This window comes from Miscanthus floridulus, chromosome 16 (assembly GCF_019320115.1).
Source record: "Miscanthus floridulus cultivar M001 chromosome 16, ASM1932011v1, whole genome shotgun sequence".
NCBI classification, from domain to species: domain Eukaryota; kingdom Viridiplantae; phylum Streptophyta; class Magnoliopsida; order Poales; family Poaceae; genus Miscanthus; species Miscanthus floridulus.
The window spans coordinates 111,840,213-111,855,441 of record NC_089595.1 but is presented as its reverse complement, the minus strand read 5'-3'; positions in this window follow the sequence as shown (position 1 = coordinate 111,855,441).

The window sequence follows — 15,229 nt, the reverse complement described above, 5'->3', positions numbered from 1 at the left end:
GCTCGCCCAGGGTGCTCACGCGCCTCGCGTAGGTGCTCGCCCAGGCCGCTGAGCAGGTCCTTGCCCAGGGACGCACCGGTGAGCTCCATGCGTCGCCATCGACATCGAGCTCCGCAATTCGTTCAAGCAGCAAGGTGACATTACGCGCTGAAAACGCATGTTGCAATAGTATGTTTCAAGTGTTTTAGATGTTTCATCTGGATGTTGCAAGTGTTTTATGTGGATGTTGCAAAAGTAGACCGGGATGTTGCATATGTTGAAATGGTTGTACACGTATGTTGCAAGCTTTTGTTCCTAATATTTTAGCTTTTTTCCATACGTATGTTCTAAGTGTGTTTCTTTGGACGTTGCATATCTTTCATACATATATTGCAAGTGTTTTATGTGGATGTTGCAAGTGTTTTATGTGGATGTTGCAAAAGTAGACCGGGATGTTGCATATGTTGCAATGGTTGTACACGTATGTTGCAAGCTTTTGTTCCTAATATTTTAGCTTTTTTCCAGACGTATGTTCTAAGTGTGTTTCTTTGGACGTTGCATATCTTTCATACATATATTGCAAGTGTTTTATCTGGATGTTGTGTTTATTTTATATGGTTTTCAAGTGTTTTTCAGGTGTTTTTGTAAATGTTTCGGATACATGTTTCAAGTGTCTCATCTGCCTTCAGACGTACTCCCTCTGTACCTTTATGTTGGTCGTTTTAGCTTTTATGTGTTGTCCCTAATTAACTGTCGTTGGCCTAGCAAGTGTATAGGTGTAGTACCATCTTATCACATCCACCTGTCTATCGCAGTGTAGAAGGTTGCAGCCTTACCCCTTTCCCCTCTCACACCACCGACACAAGAACAAAGCAATAATGACTTGGTGGAGTCTCAGGCTGGTTGCTCTATAGGTCTGGCGGAGTCACAGGCTACTGTCCTTGATAACCGTGTACAAGTCTAAAACGACGAATATTAAGCGACGGAGGGAGTAGGCTACAAGTATTGCATATGGATGTTTCAAAAGTAGATTGGGTATTGCATCTCGTTCCCTCCTCTCCTTTGACTGTCATGCCTCGGTGTCTCCACCTTCTCTCGGCGTCGGCTGGGCATCCGAACAGAGGCGCAGGCGGGCGCCGCCCCCTCCCCTTCTTCTCAATGACGGCGGCGTGGCGGGGGACGGGCCGCCATGAGTGGCATAGGCTGCCGCTCCTTCTGTTCCGTGGTTCCATTACGCGGGCGGGCGGGCGGGCGGACGCGGATGGGTCGTAGCTGTGTCCGAACGGGTCGTAGAGCTGGACGTTCGGGCGCAGTCGTCCCATTTAACTTTTGGACTATCTTGTACATTTGATTGCGCCTATTTCATAGTTAGTATTTTCCCCTAAAACATAGCTAGATCCATCAGAATGCTGCTCATGTTTATTGGAGCAACTACTGCCTCAAGCAGCCACTAACTAGCCCTTTCATCGCCCCAACACCATCAATGCCCCAAGCCTTCTCAAAAGAAAGCGTGGAGCCATCACTGGTAATGTGCCCCATGCCACTCTGTTGCATTGTTGTCGGACATCATGTGACCATATTTGTTTCCATTTGTGATAGATCCTGCGAAGGAAAAGGCCCAAAGATGGATGATCGTAAGTTTCTCACGCATGCGAACTGAGGAATCAATGGACCAATTTCATGTAAAATATCATGTAGATATGCTTTTAGTGATTCGGTTATAATACTAGCTGACGAAACTTGTTCCTCTTCTAGAGTATACTACCTTGATAGCCGTCAGATGTAAACAATGATCATTGAAATCGACACGTTCTATTTGGTTGTTTCTCCTTTATCTATATCACTGATAATGCAAAACTTCTTGACTAGAAAGATGGGGATAGAGCGACTCGACAAGTGGACATGTTGAGATGGTAAAGCCTAGAACACAGTGAATGGAGGAGAGAAGGATGAGGGAGTGGCCTGGACATTTGAAGTGCTTCAAATATGTTTTCTTTTAAAAAAAACGGAACCGGCAGTGTATTAAAAAGAAGAGAGCCCAGAAAGGCAAAGTACAAACATGTACAAATTTGTACAACGGGGTCAAAGCTCCCTGAGTCCTCGGCACAGCAGGGTTTACATCAAGCGTGCAATAATAAGTTAGAGACGTGTTTTGCTCCCGCCATTGCCCATAGGCCCACTTCATCCTTGATTTTCTGGAGGAGTTGCGTTGGCGCGGACTCCTTGCGCTCAAAGATTCTTGCGTTTCTTTCATTCCACACCTCCCAACATACAAGAATAATGATGGAGCGGAGACCTCGTCTCGCCGTCGAAGGTGTGCGATCTATGTTTTTCCACCAAGTTTGTACCCAGGCGGGAGGTCACAGCTGCTCATTACCCAACCATATTGCAATGCCTTCCCATATACGCCTAGTGTAGCGACAGTCTTGAAATAGATGGACGCCAGTTTCTTGACTGCACCTGCACAGGGGGGCACACTCCATTATTCGGCCATTGCCACGCTTGTAGCCTATCAGCGGTCCAGACTCTATTTTGGATGGCGAGCCATGCAAAGAATTTGCATTTTGGCGGGGCCCAGACTTTCCAGATGAGTTGCTTGAAATTTGTCAGCGTTGCTCCAATAAATTGCGCGTGGTACGCCGATCCTGTCGTGAATTTTCCATCCGGCTTAAAATTCCAGTTGATGTTGTCCTGCCTGTCGGGGTGTAGTTGGATGTGGCTAAGAGCGCTCCAAAGCTGGACATATTCCACAAAGTGTTGGGAGGTGAAGCTTGCATGTTGCAGGTCTATGTCCCTAATCCACGCTCTGTTGCGCATACCTTCGTGGAGTGACTTGTTTTTGTTTTTTGAAATTCAGAAGATATTTGGCACTAGATCTTGGGGCCTTGGACCTTGTAGCCAGGCGCTGCACCAGAAAGGTGTTCTCTTGCCATCGTCAACTGTGATTGAAGTTGCTACAGCAAATAGGAGCCTATCAGTCGTATCACACGGTGTGTCAGGATTGTTCAGCATCCTTCCTTCGTCCTCCCACTCTTTCCATAGCCATTTCAGACATAGTGCTCTTGCAAATTTTCCTAGATGAAGAATGCCTAGACCCCCAGATTCAGTTGGTCTTGTGGAACGTGGCCAATTCACTTTGCATTTCCCCCCAGTTAGCTTGTCGGATCCAACCCATAGGAAGCTCTTTTTGAGGTTATCAATTTCCTTCGGCCTGGTTTTAGGAGCTCTTAGTGACGTGAGGCAATACACAGCTCGTGAGGTGAGGACTGCTTTGACTAAAGTGGACCTTCCAACATGGTTAATATTCTTGCCATTCCAAACCATGAGCTTGCTTACAACTTTATCAACAAGTGGCTGAAAATCAATCCTCCGCAATCTGGTGCTTGTCAGAGGTAGACCCAAATATTTAGTTGGGAAGAGGGCTCGTCTTGCAGGGAAATCACGTAGGACCTCGTCCAAGTCGACACCTTGGCATCTTGTGGGGATGACAGATGACTTCTAAATATTTGTTTTGAGTCCTGACACTTCGCCAAAGTTGGCGAGTGAAAGGATCTAACAATGCCTAGAGGGGGGGTGAATAGGCGTATCTAAAAAATTACTGCAAAGGCTAAGTTCAATTCTGTCAGTCACTGTCGGAAGTCCCGACGTTTGGGTCGGAACTCCCGACGTTGTCAGAAGTTCCGGCGCAAACGTCAGCAGTTCCGACGCCTACGTGAACTACAAAAGCAGTGCCAAATTTAACTTTGCGGATAAATGAACTTACAACCTCACTTCCTAGTGGTTTGGTGAAGATGTTGGGTCACTCCCTTGACGCCGTAATGCCTCCAAACCGTAGATCGAGTCCAAACCCTAAAATGGAAATTTGGGAGAGAGAGAGACAAACACATACAAGTAATATCTAGCAATCACAACAACAAGCACACGGGACACAAAGATTTATCCCGAGGTTCAGAACCCCACTAAGGAGCTCCTACGTCCTCGTTGTTGAGGTGACCACAAAGGTCGGAGTCTTTTCCACCTCCTTGCCTCTCTCTAAGCGACCACAAAGGTCACTTGAGCTTTCCACTAAGAAATCGAAGGGTGATACAAACTTCCCAAGGCTCTTCCACAAGATGGAAGCTCTTGGGCAACGCCTAGCCGGCTAGGGGCAAAGCCCCAAGAGTAATAGACGCAAACACAACCGGCTTGACAAAGAAATCAAGTGCTCAAGCTTTCCAAAGTGATGCTCTCACTTAATCCACTCTCCTTTTACTCAAAAACTAAGGGAATCGAAGATTGGAGCAAAGGGGGAAGGAGAGGGGTGCTTTGGTTGCTTGGGAGCTGTTCAGCACGAAGTGAGTCAACTGAGAAAATGAGTCCGTAACGGTTAGAAGTGAAGAGAGGAGTATTTATACTCCAAGTGAAAATCCAACCGTTCAGATCTACGTCGGGAGTCCCGACGCAGATCCCGGGACTTCCGACGTTAGCATAAATACTGTTCCCAAAGGGTCAGAAGTCCACGGGTGAAAGTCAGTGTCGGAACTCCCGGCAAACGTCGGGACTTCCGACGGTCGGAACTCCCGATGAGCGTCGGGACTTCCGACGTGCACAGTTAATCAAATAGCCAGCACAGCTGAGGCCGGGACTCCCGGCTTGGACAGGTCAGTGTCGGAACTCCCGGCGAACGTCGGGACTTCCGACGGTCGGAACTCCCGGCGAACGTCGGGACTTCCGACGAGCACAGACAGCGAGCAGTCAGAAGCACAGGTGCCGGGACCCCTGGCTTAGGTCGGGACTTCCGACTGTCGGGAGTTCCGACTTACGTCGGGACTTCCGACACCGAAAGTCACAGAAAATTATTCTATGTGCTCGTGAAGTGCTAGAGTGACACACTTTTGATTTTATTTAAATGCTTGAGCACTCTATCTTCCTCAGACCAACTAAACTTGCATCCCTCTTTATAGTGCGGCGGATCCTAAACTCAAAAGCAAAATTAAAACCTTTGGAGATCGTTTTGAATTCGTCCGCCTTTACAACTTCAAGAATTGAGGGATACCATTTCATCTTTATCAACTCTTTGAATCTTTCATGGGACTAATAGCTGCAACATATCTCATTAAGATCACATTAGTCCCTAATTTGGATGTCATCAATACACCAAAACCTACATAGGGGCAAATGCACTCTCAATCTCCCCCTTTTTGGTAATTGATGACAACCAACTTAGGCTTTTATAGGAATGAAAGAATTTAAAGCTTTTGAACCCCAAAATTTATGAAGAGCTCCCCCTTGATGTATGCAAGAATTTGAATTTCATTTAGAGTCATCTATACATGATTTGCATACATCAAGACAAAAGCTCCCCCTAAATTTTGCAATCCGTGGGGTGCAACAAGTGTATGTGAACAAATAGATAAGTGTGAAGAGAATGCAATATGACATGTTATTTCACTCAACAAATAAAAAGAATACGATGGCCACGATTTCAAAGTAGAAATGTGAAACAACACATGGCCATCAAAAATGCATTCACCATCATAAGTAGAGACAAGTAGAAGCTAATTAGATAAATAGATGACCATAACTTTGTCCTACAAACATCCATCAAACACATATAGATAATTGTCCATCATAAGGTTGCCACCACACGACATAGTTCATACACGCTAAAGTTTTAAAGTTCCAAAACATAAAGACCAACTAACTTATTACAATAAATCAAAGCCTAACACTCCCCCTTTGTCAACAAGAGCCAAAAGGGGTAGGCCGCATGAGAAACCAACTACTCGTCGTCGTAGTCATCATCGTCACCTTGGTCACCTTCCTCACCATCGTCGTCATCTTCATCATCTTGGACTGCCACCACCCTCCATGGCTGCGAAGAATACGAAGGGGAACTAAGAAACAATACACGGAGACGCGAACGAGCATTGAGAAGTGAAGAAACATGAATGGAGAGGTCATCCTAGGGTCGGGAGTTCCGGCTAAGGTCGGGACTTCCGATAGTCGGAAGTCCCGGCCTGACGTCGGGAGTACCGACGGTCAGAACCGCCGACGGCCACCGGGACCTCCGACGCCCAAATTGACCATCTCATTCATGAGGCTTCAAAGCACAACACACATCCAAACAAGGGAGATAGAGGAGTAGAGAGGAAGAAAGAATAGAGGCAAAACAAGAGGTACATTGGAGTTAGGGTTCGACGCCACGGTAGTACCTTTGATCGAGAACGGAGGAGACGCAAAAGAACGAAATCGCAGGCGAGGAACCAATGCACAAGCGCAAACACCTCCACCAAGGGAATCTTCTCCACACCAACTTCAAGTCCACAGCCGATCTGAGGAAACACAAGGGCATAGGGCGGTGGAGAGGGGTAGGGGTGGGTACAGAGCGGAGCGGGACAGGGGGCGGACGGGACTACCGGCAGGAGGACCGGCAGGGCAGAGCGGGGAGGAGCGAGGGCGATGGTGCGATGGCGGCGGTGCGAGGAGTGATGGCGGCGGTGAATGAGAGGATAAGTGACCGGGCCGGGTAAAAAGGAAACGGGCAACCAACAGGCGTGGTCAAAAACGCAGATCTGCTCGGCGTCGGAACTCCCGGCTTACGTCGGGACTTCCGGGGGTCGGGACTTCCAGCGTATGTCGGGACTTCCGACGCAGGAGAAACAGAAAAACCCTCAGCCTGCACTCACACTGCTATGTGGGGCAAAAATACGATGGACACACACATTTTCATAAGGGACTAGATTTCATTCAACCATCACAAAGCAATAGTCACTTATGAAAATTACAAAAATAGATTTTGAAAATGACACACAATGTTTTCTAAGTCTTTTCGCCTAACTAGATGAAACAAAATGTGTGTGCAAGGAATCAAGCCACGTTACGAGAATCAATGATATTTAGTTCACTCCTCAAAGCACAAAATCTTGACTCATCTAGAGGCTTGGTGAAGATATCGGCTAATTGTTTTTCGGTGCTCACATGATGAATGGCGATATCTCCTTTGGCTTCGTGGTCTCTCAAAAAATGATGACGGATGTCTATGTGCTTTGTTCGAGAGTGGTTTACAGGGTTGTTTGCCAACTTAATGGCACTCTCATTGTCACACAAAAGTGGAATCTTGGTTAACTCACATCCAAAGTCCTTTAGTGTTTGCTTCATCCAAAGTAGTTGGGCACAGCAAGCGCCGGCCGCCACATACTCGGCTTCGGCGGTGGACAAAGCAACGGAATTTTGCTTTTTAGAGCTCCATGATACCAAGGAGCGACCAATAAATTGGCAAGTCCCGGTAGTACTCTTTCGGGTTACTTTGCAACCGGCATAATCCGAATCGGAATAGCCAAGTAACTCAAAAGTGGAGCCCTTAGGATACCACAAGCCAAGATTAGGAGTGTGCACTAAATACCGAAAAATTCTCTTAACGGCCATCAAATGACATTCTTTCAGATTAGCTTGAAATCTTGCACACATGCACACGCTAAGCATAATATCGGGCCTAGATGCACAAAGGTAAAGGAGTGATCCAATCATGGAGCGATATACCTTTTGATCGACGTCCTTTCCTCCTTGATCAAGATCAAGATGTCCATTGGTTGGCATGGGTGTCTTGATGGGCTTGGCCTTGTCCAAGTTAAACTTGTTCAACATGTCATTTGTGTACTTGGTTTGACTTATGAACGTGCCATCTTTGAGTTGCTTGATTTGAAATCCAAGAAAGAACTTCAACTCTCCCATCATGGACATCTCGAACCTATTTGTCATAATCCTACTAAATTCCTCACAAAAAGCCACATTAGTACTACCAAATATTATGTCATCGACATATATTTGGCAAACAAAGATATCATTATTGACTTTGCGAGTAAATAAAGTAGCATCGGCCTTTCCTATCTCAAAACCTTGTTTGAGTAGGAAATCCTTTAAACAATCATACCAAGCTCTAAGGGCTTGTTTGAGCCCATAGAGTGCCTTGTCGAGCTTGTAGACGTGGTTTGGATACTTGGGGTCTTCAAAGCCCGGTGGTTGCTCTACATACACCAACTCGGATAGGGGGCCGTTGAGAAATGCACTCTTCACGTCCATTTGATATAGCTTGAAGTCATGATGAGCGGCATAGGCAAGTAGAATACGAATTGATTCTAGCCTAGCCACTGGTGCATAGGTCTCCCCAAAATCCAAGCCTTCAATTTGAGTGAATCCTTGAGCCACCAACCTTGCCTTGTTCCTTGTTACCACGCCATGCTCATCTTGCTTGTTGCGGAAGACCCACTTGGTTCCAATCACATTTTGCTTGGGCCTTTCCACCAAGGACCAGACTTCATTCCAAGTGAAGTTATTCAACTCCTCTTGCATAGCTATCATCCAATCTGGATCATCAAGTGCCTCTTCCACCCTACGAGGTTCCAAAAGAGAAACAAACGAGTAATATTCACAAAAACTTGCTAAACGGGAACGTGTAGTTACCCCTCGTCGAATGCTCCCCAATATGTTATCAACGGGATGATCCCGTTGAATGGATTGATGCACTCTAGGATGTGGCACTTGAGTTGATCTTTGGATAGGGCCATCATCATCATCAACATCACAGTCATGATTGATTGGAAGATCACAATCATGAGCTTGCGGAGGGTTGACTTCACTTCTTTCTTCATTGTTGAGTTGTGGTTGAGCTCGCTCATTGTTGACACCATCTTCATGAGATTGACCTTGTGCTTCATTTGATCTCCCATCTTGATTATTTCTTGTTGCGGAGGCTTCACCATGTTCATTTGATGAAACATGATGAATGGTTGGATCAAGATTATTACGCACAACATGGTCTTCATCTTCGTCTTCAACGGGCTTCACTTCACCAATGGCAAGCTTCTTGATTGCTTCATGTGGGGCTTCCTCATTACCTACATTCTCAACATTGACTTGCTCCTTTTGAGAGCCGTCGGTTTCATCAAAAGTCACGTCTACCGCTATTTCAATCAAACCGGTGGTTTTATTGAAAACACGATATCCATGTTCGTTAGTACCATAACCAAGCATGAAACCTTCATCAACCTTTGGTGCAAACTTAGAGCTTTTGGATTTCTTGTTAAGTATGAAACACTTGGATCCAAAGACTCTAAAGTAATGCACCTTAGGCTTTTTACCGGTTAGAAGTTCATAGGCGGTCTTTTCTCTTTTCTTGTGAAGATATAAGCGGTTGATAGCATGGCATGCCGTGTTGACCGCTTCCGCCCAATAGTTGGTAGGAGTCTTGTTTTCATCCAACATTGCTCTTGCGGCTTCTATGAGTGTTCGGTTCTTCCTCTCCACAACACCATTTTGTTGTGGAGTGTATGGAACCGAAAACTCATGCTTGATCCCTTCTTCATCAAGAAACTCTTCAATGTTGGTGTTCTTGAACTCCGTCCCATTGTCACTTCTAACTCTCTTGATTTTGACATCAAACTCATTTTGGGCTCTTCTTGCAAATTTCTTGAAGATACCTTGGACTTCACTCTTTTCACGCAAAAAGAATACCCAAGTGAAACGAGAATAATCATCAACAATTACAAAACCATATTTGTTACCACCAATGCTTATATAAGCGATGGGTCCAAATATATCCATGTGAAGCAACTCTAATGGCCTTTCCGTTGTCACAACATTCTTGACGGGATGTTTAGCTCCAACTTGTTTTCCCGCTTGACATGCGCTACAAATCCTATCTTTCTCAAAAGAAACATTTGTTAGTCCAAGGATGTGTTCGCCTTTTTGAAGTTTGGCCAAGTTCCTCATCCCAACATGGGCAAGTCGGCGATGCCATAACCAACCCATGCTAGATTTTGCCATTAAACAAGTCTCGGGTTTTACTCTATTTGATGTGAAATCAACTAGATAGAGTTTCCCTTTTAAATGACCCGTAAATGCAATAGAGGAATCCTCCCTTCTATAGACTTCCACACCTTTATCCGTAAAAAGACAATTGTAACCCATCTCACAAAGTTGTGAAACGGACAACAAATTGTATTTCAACGAATTCACAAGTAAAACATTGGAAATTGAATTATCATTTGATATAGCAATTTTACCCAAACCTAGGACTTCTCCTTTTCCATTGTCACCAAACACAATGTTTCCACTTTGATCATGACTTGGTTGAAATGATGTGAACATGTCCTTCTCTCCGGTCATATGATTGGTGCATCCGCTATCCAACACCCAACTTGTTCCACCGGAGGAATATTCCTACAAAGACAAATTAGGCTTTTGTTTTAGGTACCCAAAGAGATTTGGGTCCTAGGGGGTTAGTCACATAAAACTTGGGCACCCAAACACTCCTCATTATTTCCTTTCTCTTTTGGGCACCAACATACTTAACCACAATTTTGCCATCCTTGCCCCAACAACACATGTAGTCACTAGCATAGCACCGTGGAAGTGGTGCTTGTGGCTTGGGGACATCGGATTGCTTCGTCTTAATTGTCTTGTTGCTTGTAGGTTGTATCTTTGGAATGTAGATCTTGTTGTTGGCCTTGCTTATTAGCTCATCAAGAGCAACGCCCTTGTTGAACTTCACACAAGGCACACCATTTATCATGTTCCTTCCATTGGCCTTTCCATCATACCTATTGTAGCCAATGCCTTCCTTAATTGATGGGTGCCTTGATGACTTGTATATTGTCTTGTTGGATTGCTCTTGACACTTGCACCCATTCTTCAATATTATCTTCAACCTATGAATCTCCTTGTCTTTCTTCTCTATCTCAACAAGGTTAGTTGTATATGCATTCACATCAATTTTATAGCATCTTTTACAACCATCACTAGTGGAGACATTAGAGTCTTTGGTTGCCTTAGGAGAAGTTGAAGTGCTAGCCCAAAGAGTACTATAGTTTAGCTCAAGATTTTGATATTTTTCTTCCAAGCTTGTGAGGCTTTCTTGAGCTATACTCTTTTCATTTTTTAGACTAGCTACTTGATCATTAATCGAAGAATGTTCTTTAGTCAATTTCCCAAATGAGTTATTGGCTAAAGACAATTCAACGGTTAACTTTTCAACCTTCATCTTTTCCTCGGCGATAGATGCTTCAAGAGCAAGATTTTTCTCTCTTTCTTTTGTGATTATGTCTCCTTGCATCTCTAAGCATCTATCCCTCTTCTCTAATTTCTTCATTAGTATTTTTATTTTAGTGAAGGCCTTTTTACCAAATTTCTTTATCATAGTTGCTTCAATTTCTTCTATGTTCTCATCACAACTATCATCATCATCACTAGAGGAAACGGGTGTAGTATGTACCTTCTCCCCTTTTGCCATGAGACAAGTTGGGGTGTAGTAGTCGTTGTCGATGAGGTTGGAGAAGAGCCTCGGTGGTGAAGATAGGTTGGGGAAGAGTTTTGGTGGTGAAGTTGAGTCGGGGAAGATCATGGTCGGTGAAGAAGAGTGGTGGATGGCTATGTTTGTGGTTCCCTTCTTCTTCTTCTCATCATCACTTGAGTTACTATCACTTGACTCCCATTCTTCCCCAAGATGAGCTTCACCTCTCTTCTTGCCTTTGTTCTTCTTGTCTTCATCCTTGTCATACTTGTGCTTCTTTTTCTCATTAGGACAATCGGCTATGAAGTGACCGGTTTGACCACATCCATAGCAAAATCTCTTTTTGAACCTTCTCTTTCCATCACCATAGGTCTTGCGGTTGCTTTTCTTCTTCATAAACTTTCTAAGATTTCTAATCACAAATGCAACCTCCGCATCGGAATCTTCTTCTCCACTTGAGGAATCATCCTTCACTTTCTTCTTCTTTTCTTGACTTGAACATTGAACTTCATGTTGTTGAGTTGCTTTAAGGGCGGCACTTTTGTTGAATCCCATTGCATTAGGATTTTGATTGTGAGCATTGATTACATCTTCATCTAGACACTCATGATGCTTGAGCTTTGAAAGGACTTCTTGAGGTGTCATCTCATCACAACCGGGCCTTTCCATGATCACGGATGCTAGCATGTTATTCTTGGCTCTATAGGTTCTCAACATCTTTCTAGCAACTTTGTTGTCATCCCATTCGGTGCTTCCAAGAGCTCTTATGCGGTTGACCAATGCCATGAGCCTATCAAACATAGATTGTGTTGTTTCATTTTGCAAGAATACAAATCTTTCCAATTCACCATGAAGTAACTCTATGTTGCCTTTTCTCACACTTTTATCTCCTTCAAATGATACTTTCAAAGTATCCCAAATTTGTTTAGCACTTTCCATTCCATTCACTTTTCTAAACTCATCCGGAGCTAGGCTTGACACAAGCAATGCTACGGCTTGTGCATTTTGATGGAGGTTGTGCACTTCTTCCGGAGTTATCTCTCTATCTTCATCGGTAGGAATCATCACACCAACATCCACAACTTCCCAAAGTCTTGCGGCAATGAGATGCATCTTCATCTTGTATGACCAATCGGTGTATCTTGTTCCATCAAAGTGAGGTGGCTTGCCAATGTTGACGGACGGTGTATGTAGTGTTGAGCCCTTCATGAGTTGTCCATAGTCAAAACTCATGTTTGAATAAACTCCTTTTCCATGAGCATGCTCACCGGCTCCAATATCACTAGCGGCATCTTTGTTTGCTTCATTCTTGTCACTAGTATCATTCTTGCCACTTATTGCATCTTCTACTTTCTTGCTCAATTCTTCCTTCATTTTGCTCATCTCATCTTGTATCTTTTTCATTTCATCTTGAAAGATCTTGGCTTGAGTACTCATCAACTCTTCAGCTATTTTCTTGGCCATTTCGATGGCAATGGCTTGCATCTTATCGGACTCCGACATTGTTTCTTCTCACGCGGTGAAGCGCAAAGAGAAGACCTCGCTCTGATACCAATTGAAAGGATCTAACAATGCCTAGAGGGGGGTGAATAGGCGTATCTAAAAAATTACTGCAAAGGCTAAGTTCAATTCTGTCAGTCACTGTCGGAAGTCCCGACGTTTGGGTCGGAACTCCCGACGTTGTCAGAAGTTCCGGCGCAAACGTCAGCAGTTCCGACGCCTACGTGAACTACAAAAGCAGTGCCAAATTTAACTTTGCGGATAAATGAACTTACAACCTCACTTCCTAGTGGTTTGGTGAAGATGTTGGGTCACTCCCTTGACGCCGTAATGCCTCCAAACCGTAGATCGAGTCCAAACCCTAAAATGGAAATTTGGGAGAGAGAGAGACAAACACATACAAGTAATATCTAGCAATCACAACAACAAGCACACGGGACACAAAGATTTATCCCGAGGTTCGGAACCCCACTAAGGAGCTCCTACGTCCTCGTTGTTGAGGTGACCACAAAGGTCGGAGTCTTTTCCACCTCCTTGCCTCTCTCTAAGCGACCACAAAGGTCACTTGAGCTTTCCACTAAGAAATCGAAGGGTGATACAAACTTCCCAAGGCTCTTCCACAAGATGGAAGCTCTTGGGCAACGCCTAGCCGGCTAGGGGCAAAGCCCCAAGAGTAATAGACGCAAACACAACCGGCTTGACGAAGAAATCAAGTGCTCAAGCTTTCCAAAGTGATGCTCTCACTTAATCCACTCTCCTTTTACTCAAAAACTAAGGGAATCGAAGATTGGAGCAAAGGGGGAAGGAGAGGGGTGCTTTGGTTGCTTGGGAGCTGTTCAGCACGAAGTGAGTCAACTGAGAAAATGAGTCCGTAACGGTTAGAAGTGAAGAGAGGAGTATTTATACTCCAAGTGAAAATCCAACCGTTCAGATCTACGTCGGGAGTCCCGACGCAGATCCCAGGACTTCCGACGTTAGCATAAATACTGTTCCCAAAGGGTCAGAAGTCCACGGGTGAAAGTCAGTGTCGGAACTCCCGGCAAACGTCGGGACTTCCGACGGTCGGAACTCCCGACGAGCGTCGGGACTTCCGACGTGCACAGTTAATCAAACAGCCAGCACAGCTGAGGCCGGGACTCCCGGCTTGGACAGGTCAGTGTCGGAACTCCCGGCGAACGTCGGGACTTTCGACGGTCGGAACTCCCGGCGAACGTCGGGACTTCCGACGAGCACAGACAGCGAGCAGTCAGAAGCACAGGTGCCGGGACCCCTGGCTTAGGTCGGGACTTCCGACTGTCGGGAGTTCCGACTTACGTCGGGACTTCCGACACCGAAAGTCACAGAAAATTATTCTATGTGCTCGTGAAGTGCTAGAGTGACACACTTTTGATTTTATTTAAATGCTTGAGCACTCTATCTTCCTCAGACCAACTAAACTTGCATCCCTCTTTATAGTGCGGCGGATCCTAAACTCAAAAGCAAAATTAAAACCTTTGGAGATCGTTTTGAATTCGTCCGCCTTTACAACTTCAAGAATTGAGGGATACCATTTCATCTTTATCAACTCTTTGAATCTTTCATGGGACTAATAGCTGCAACATATCTCATTAAGATCACATTAGTCCCTAATTTGGATGTCATCAATACACCAAAACCCACATAGGGGGCAAATGCACTCTCAGCGAGAATATCAGCGAGCGCTATGACATCCTTCTTATATGGCTTAACGAAGATTGCCGTGTCGTCCGCACATATGGATGTCCGCATGACAGCTTGTTTTCCCTTGAATTTTACCAAATGGCCTTCTTTCGTCGCAAGGAAGGATTTTTTGCGGTGGGTCGATAGCAATAACAAATAGCAATGGTGAAACTGAGCTTGGAGCACTCCCCTGCCATGTTTGATCGGTGCAGTGGGGACACCATTTAGCAGGATGCGAGAAGATGATGCTGATAGCAGTGCGGCCACCCACTCTCTCCATTTTGGGGGGAAATCGAGCTTACTCATCAGGGCAAGTAGATACTCCAAACGAACTGAGTCAAAGGCCTCTGTTATGTCTAGCTTGAAAAACAGAGCAGGTGTCTTGGATCTATGGAATCAACTCACAGCACATCGAACTGACATGAAGTTGTCATGGATGCTTCTTCTTTTCATGAAGGTGCTTTGGCTCTTGGAGATCAAACTATTCATGTGAGGCGTCAGGCGCATTGCCAAGACCTTTGCAATGATCTTCGCGAAGGAGTGAATTAAGCTTATAGGCCTGAAATCCGAGATTGACTCTGCCCCATCCTTTTTTGGAATAAGCACAACGTTTGCTGTGTTGAGTATGGCTAAATTGGAGGTGCGCAGTCGGTGGAAAGCATTGGCTGCGTTCATGATACCCCTTTGACAATATCCCAACATTCTTTGAAAAAAGGTCTGTGAAGCCATCAGGACCCGGCGCTTTGTCAGAAGGCATTTGATTTATGGCATCCTTGATCTCAG